The 7410-nt window shown below is 36.9% G+C and overlaps 1 long non-coding RNA gene across 1 annotated transcript; it reads right to left on the bottom strand.

Moving 5' to 3' along the window:
- Positions 1-641: 641 nt before the first annotated feature.
- Positions 642-6544, bottom strand: LOC131280675 (uncharacterized). Its single transcript, XR_009188408.2, has 2 exons — positions 6410-6544; positions 642-5092 (listed from the first exon to the last, which is right to left on the bottom strand). It is a non-coding gene; the product is annotated as an uncharacterized lncRNA (long non-coding RNA).
- Positions 6545-7410: the final 866 nt, after the last annotated feature.

Raw genomic sequence — 7410 nt, 5'->3', positions numbered from 1 at the left:
TCTTGTTACTCAGGTCGTTCTGTTCTATATGTTATTGTTCTGCCTGCAGGTGTGCTTTCCCTGCCAAGATTGTGATCCGCACCGATAATTACAAGGGACAGTTTGACTCAGTGCTCAAGGAAGTAACTTGCTTCCATGGAAACAACATGCGTTTGTTTCCCACATTTCCCCCTTTTTGTTTTAGTCAGGGTGACTGTGCCTGTCTTAGGTTGCCCCCCAGGGGGTCTTACCCGTCATTGACTACCAGCCAAGCTCACTGACTTCGGGCTACTATTGTAGTGTTTTAGCAAGCACTAAGTTATTAGCCTGTCCCATTGTGTCCACACGGTGCAGTCTCTGGCAAACACCTTTACCCAGGCAAGCGACAACCATGAGCAACAGGATTAATACACATATCCCTATTCCTAAGGCAGATAAGAAATGTTGAGATTTCCACCAATCAACAGGATTAAACTTATTTAAATGTGAAATCAAATCATTAAAGATGTCCTTATCACTATCTACATATATCTGATTATGAGACATTTCTAAAATCTTTTTCTGCAATTCCTCAATTTCTAATGACATATTTCCTTTGTGTCCTAACAAATGATTTCTGATCTTATTCCATTGAAACACAGAAATGTTATAATCCAAAGGAGTAATACAAAAATTACTTTCATTCCAATCACATTTCAATCCTCTTAACAAATTCAAATTATAAACTTGATCTCCTAAGTGTAAAACAGCAGATTCCAAATCACTAACTCTGTCATTAAGTCCTTCATCAATGTGCTCCTGACTATGCCATAAGTCACTTGCATTCTTGTGCCAATCATGCACGTATTGCTGTGTCTGCACCGTCTCATGCAATGCAACAGCAGCAGTGGCAGCAGCAGTGATGACACCAATGAGGCCAAGAATGCCAGCTATGAGAAGTCCCAAAAATCTCTTAGATCGTTTCAACAGTCCTTGAGCCAGGTGGAAAATAAGATGACTTTCAGATGACTACCACATCCAATTCATTTTCACCGGGATCCACACTCCTCGTCTTCAGCGAGCCATGGTGATATCTCCATTCTATAAAATATTCTCAGACAAGCAAGTATACAAAGCCCCATCCTTATAAAATAAAGCATTTTCAGTAATGGTAGCCTTCCCTACCACAAACACATATGGATCTCTGACACATGATTGAAAATGATGAATTTGATCTAATTGTAAATATTATCCATCCATACTTTTATTACCTTTCCATTCAGAAGTAGATGCCACTCCTAAGAAGACTTTCCATATTTGTTTTTGATCATGGACTCCAGTGCTATTACACCATGGAAGAGGAACCCATTTCCCTATATTATTCCAATCACTATTATTTTTGGTAAAAATTATTTTTTCATCCAAATCAAGGGATTCATGAAAGGGGTACTGCATATTACTAATTTGTTGTCCCATGCTATTTATACCATACCAAATAAATCTGCCCTTATATTTGTTGGGATTCCCCATAGGGGCACTTTCCCAAACTATTCCATAGGAATCATTAAAAACAACAGATCCTCTTCCCATATGGCATTCATACCATCTTTGCATATCACCAGCATTCCTCTTAGGACAACTATAACTTGGATACTTATATTCTTGGTATTGATAGGATGGGAATAAAGTTACCAAAGGTTTAGTATTATTATGGCTAAAATTGATCAGAGTTCTATTTTTCACAGCCATACATGGTAGGCAATTGCCAATGCAAAAAGGTCAGAAATCAAATGGAAGAAGGAGATTATAAATCCTTTGTCCTTCTTCTCGTGGCTTAAGTGGTAGTCTATCATCTACGGGTCCAGGAAATATATGAGTTCTATTTAAATAGACAGGAAAAGAAGGATCTTTCCAGGTTAACACTCGAAGTAATGGGGGATTAGGGATATATAAGCCCAATATGTGTAATTACCATTGCCAGTTTCACTCACTATCAGTAGGATCCATATGTGTAGGAGACTCCACTTCTTCAGTCCTAGGTTTAATCCTTTTTTGCCGGAAGCCAGATTTCTTCTCCATTTTCTGAAATGATAAGAGCATAACTCCCCCCCCCCCCCCATACTTTAACCCTGCCTTTTTTTCCATTCATTACTTAAAACATCTTTCCAAAATACTGGTTGATTCTCAGATTCTGCAATTTCTGTGGATGTTTGAGAATGTCCAAAATGACATTCAGCCAGTGTCATAGAATCATAAACATTAAGAAAATTTAAGGTAAATAAAGCTTTAGCCAATTGATCTTTAGGTGATATCATACCATCATCTCCCCCTTTTTGTTTTAAAAGCATAGTCTTGAGAGCATGATGGCATCTTTCAACAATAGCTTGACCTGTAGGATTATGGGGAATGCTGGTAACATGTTCAATAGCATATTTCCCACAAAAGGAAGCAAAGGATTTACTAATGTAAGAGGGTCCATTATCAGTTTTAATTTTTAGAGGGCATCCCATCACAGCAAAAGCAGACCAGAGATGTGAGCGAACATGATGAAACCGTTCCCCACTTTGAGCAGTAGCCCACATGAAATGAGAATAAGTGTCAATACAAACATGAACACATTGTAGTTTACCAAAGGATGGAATGTGAGTAACATCCATCTGCCATAATTGATTAGGAGGCAGGCCTCTGGGATTAGTTCCAGCCTGAAAAGGCACTGCTGTTAGTGGTCCACAGGTAGGACAAGTATGGATAATTTCCTGCGCTTGTAGTCTTGTTAACGTTTGATATTTATTTAGCAGGCCTTTAGCATTAATGTGAGTTAAAGCATCGTAATCACGAGCACTTTGTAAACACCCCACTAATAAATCAGCTCGAGCATTACTTGCTGTTATAGGACTAGGCAAAGATGTATGAGAACCTATATGTGTAATGTAAATAGGATGCTGTCAATCTAATGAGATGTTGCAAATCAGCAAAAAGTTGAGATAATTCATCAATAAAGATATGAGCCGTTTCAATATGCTTAACAGTAAGGCATACATATTCAGAATCAGAGACAATATTCAAAGGTTTCTTAAATATTGTTAATACCTTAATGATGGCAGCAAGTTCAGTACACTGAGCAGACATGAATGGAGTCTGCCAAGCCTGTTCTTTTTGAGAAGTAACGTATGCTGCTTTTTTATTACTATTACTATAGTAAATACTGTACAAGATAGTTGGGCTATGCACATAGCCCTGAAAAGCAATGCCAAAGTTTATTGTTGCATTTTTTACAGATAGAGGAATGCAGCTGGCTTGATTTGTCTAAGAAAATACTAAAGAAAGTCTTAGCAAGTTTTAAAACAAAGTGATAGCAACACAGCTGGACATTAACTTCTGCAACTAGCAGTGTTTGGGATTGCTGCATACTACAGTGTTGTTACTTTAATCTATGATAAGAGGTTGTTTCTGTGACACACACTCTTTTATAATAATTAAAATCATAATTAACCACATTGTACTTTTCTTTTTAATATTATGCTGAAATATTGGTAACTTTATACACTTTTAAGCATTTATAGAAATCTTTTACTCATACAACTTTAATTAACAGAGGGTTAAAGGAAAGAAAAAACTTGTTAATTTTATAACACTTTAAAACACCTTTTATTCAGCTTATAATTTTTCTTTCAAGGTAAAAGAACAAATCTTTTATAATTAGTTTGGAATAAAAGGCTACTTTTCAGGATTTGATTTTGAGAAAGCAGTTTTGAACATTATGTTCCTTTAAAAGAGATAAAACTTTTCCTTCTTGGAAGACCGAGGAAATGATGAGGTTAAAGCACAAGAAGCTATTTTGATAAAACAGACTTTCTTTGTATACTGATTACTGAGGATAAAAACTTTTACCAAAACAGATTAATGATTTGAGAAGCTTTGAGAAAGAACAAAATTTTAACTTTGCATTTGTATACTACTTGATATTAAAACTTTTAAAATTTTATAGATAGACCCATCAAATTTTATTTAACTTCAATTATAAAAATTTCTTTTCTACGAACCTTCTGCACTTTTAGTATTCACTCAGGTTTTGTTCCATATTTTACTCTTTCTTAATACCAATCATTTTATATTAGGACAAAATCATTTCCTGTTTCCTTAATAATAAAAACACATTTCATATAGCCCATATACGAAGTTACCAAGCAAACTTCTTATAATACCGTCAACACTTAACAAGCTTGTTAAAATAATAAACTTTACTTTAAATACTTAGTAGCATGCAATATCAGAAACAGTTTCCTAGTAGCAAGTTGTCAAAGGAGGCTGGCTGCAGCCAAGCTTTTCTGTTATAAAATTACCTTTTATTATTATTATCATTATTATTATTATTAATTCAGGTTTGTTTAATAATGACCTTTTGGAATTAGCCACTTAAACACTTTAATTTAAACAATGCTTCATAAGACTTTTTATAATTATTTATAACCATATAGACTATAATTATATTATTTTAAGACAAATTTTACTTTTACAGAACACTTTTTTTTTTTAAGTTACCACAATACTTTCTATAACTTGCCACATGCATTTAAGTTCCAAGAGTTTATGAAAATTAGCCATCCTACTTTAGGGCAAAACACACTTTTTTGCAAAAACTTATTAAATTTCAATTAGCATTCTCACAAACTTTTAACCTTTTTAATATTCATTTAAGTTTTACATCCTTCATATTATCCTGTGAAGAAAAATAAGCTATTCATTTCAATCTAGGCAAGAACAACCTTTTATAAAAAGACATAGTAATTTTGTTAATCAAGACTCACAATTTTTATCATTGTAGAGATCTTATTAACATTTAAACTTATGTGTTAATATAAGCGCTTATGTAATTTTTGGCCATTTGAATAGAGCTCTTTTATAAATTTTTATTAATTTATATTACCATCCGTAGGTATCAAAATATACACTGACATTGAACAAACACACACAGAACAATCAACAACACAGTAACAGAAACATACAGTTTACAATTAACTCATAATTCTTACTTTCTTGGTATAGCTGCTTTTTTAAGCTCTCCATTATATCACATTTTAAATATCACTTCTTAAGATTTCTTCTGGAATCCATGTTGCCTGTAACATGCAAACTTGTGCATGGAAACATTTTTATTAGTTATCAGCAATCAGTTAGGATAACTTGAGCAGCATAAATGTAGTTAAAACTCTAATTTAGCAGTTTAGACAGACCGTTAACACACATTTTTGGATTATTACTCTGTAAGACTATACTGAGACTTGAAGTTCAGGAGTAAACTATTGATTTAAAACTGAAAATTCCTTTTTAAACCTTGATAAAAATTTTGCACTAATTTTATTATCTTGGTTAAATAAGCCCAATTAGAATTAGCATGGAAATAAAACAGAACACCAATGTTGCCATGTTTTTCTTTTTTCAGTGGCTTAACTCTATTAACCCCACTAGCCCACAGCTACATTGTCCTGTAGACAGCAGGGGGTTGCAGAGTTGCTGCCAGAATAGTTTCCTCATCTTAGTTAACACTTTAGCAGAGAGTTTTCTTACAACCTGATTTCACTAACAAGGACATTATTTAGTATCTTTGCCCGTTTTAAATCTTTCAATAGTTTAAAAGTTTTTGGCTCAGGATGAAACTTGGCACCCCCTTGTGGGTGTTGAGCATCAGGAGGAATTTGTTGAACAGTTACAGGAAAAGCTGCTACAGCTTGCATAGCCAGAGGCTCACCTTGACTAGATCCCAGTAAAAGACATCTCATTAATGGGGTAACAGGCACAGGATTTGGCTTAAAGCTGCCATGAACATAAGGCAGGTCTGTAGAGAAAAGTCCACTAGGTGCTTTTCCAGGTTCTGGAGGTGCAGAAGGAACCTCATGAGTCAAATTAGGATACATGTTTGCCTTAGAAATATTTAGTTCTGACATGGATTTAGTTAAGAGTGGATTTGTGTCTTTAACTTCAAATAACTCTTTTTCTTTCTGATCCTCCTCCAAGTTCCTGTCTTTACCTGTATCATTCATAGCCATTTCCTCCCTTGAGAAAAGAACAATCTCTTCTTCTTCGTCAGACTGCAAAGGATCTAATGCAGCAGCAATATGCTGTCCTAAGGCCCAAACTGATACAGGTATATTCTCTCCTTTCTGATATGCTCTCCGCAATGCTTTCATTACTTGCCTCCACTGCTTAACATTCATCAAATTCTTTCCTTGTGGTTGAAACCAATAACAATGCTTTTGAACCAAAGCAAACAATTCTAACAAATCTGCAGTCTTAACTGTGACACCTACACTGTGCAACAGTGTTTTCAAAACCTGTGAATATTCTTCCAGGTGTCCTGGTTGATTACCAATACCCTGATGCTAACGGAAAGCAAAACTTAATAATATGAAGCAGCAATCTACCCGGGTTAATTAATTTCGACGCTCCTTACCTTAAAAAAGGCTTTTCAACTTTCCGCATTCCCAATCCAGAGGTGGAAGATCCTATGCTGCTGTGTCTTGATGAATCCTCTGCCCTGGACCCCACCCACATCTGGGCGCCACCTGTCAGAGTCTTGGTCGGTGACCTGAGGTATCAGGAATGAAAGACAAAGAAAGATTGGGTTCAGGGGATCTGAGAGCATTGATTTCTCAAGCTCATCAGACAACTTTATTGAGTTGAGGGGCTAGTATATATACCCCTAACATACGTGATATTCAGCATAAAATCAAGTTACCTATTACCCTTACCTCATTCTATATTAACTAATGATTGATGAACACCAACAAACTTTACTGGAACTATTATTATAAAAATCAGTAACTATACTCACAAATCTTGTTACTCAGGTCATTCTGTTCTATATGTTATTGTTCTGCCTGCAGGTGTGCTTTCCCTGCCAAGATTGTGATCCACACCGATAATCACAAGGGACAGTTTGACTCAGTGGTCAAGGAAGTAACTTGCTTCCATGGAAACAACATGGCTTTGTTTCCCACACCGGGAGCCCAGCAGGTGGCACAGCAGGGCCCCGCTGGCACTCCTGGCCTGAGTGGGGCACCGGCCCTGCACGTGGGGCATGCCAGCCCCCAGGTACAGCAGGTACGAGAAGAACAAAGTGGACTGATGGAGCATGACCTGTGTGTCACTTCAGAAGACAAACACCCCAGGCGGTCCAGCAGGCCCCTTCCTCTGTCTGGACAGGATGAGTGGCTCTGCTGATTCTACTGGCCCCCGCTGCCAGGCACAGGCTGAGGGTGCAGTGGCAGTCAGAGAGGCCCATCTCTGCCCCCATGGCGTGGACAGTCTCGAGGAGACCAACCCCAGATCTGAGCTCCACATAGAGCCTCAGCTGTGACAGAAGCCACTACCTCTTGTGGAGGTGTGGCTGTGGCCTGGGAAGGCCATGAGGGGCTTCAGGGGTGTCAGAAATGCTCTTTTTTCTTTAAAACA

Source organism: Dasypus novemcinctus, chromosome 12 (genome assembly GCF_030445035.2).
Source record: "Dasypus novemcinctus isolate mDasNov1 chromosome 12, mDasNov1.1.hap2, whole genome shotgun sequence".
Classification (NCBI taxonomy): Eukaryota; Metazoa; Chordata; class Mammalia; order Cingulata; family Dasypodidae; genus Dasypus; species Dasypus novemcinctus.
This window is presented reverse-complemented; position numbering and strand designations above follow the sequence as displayed.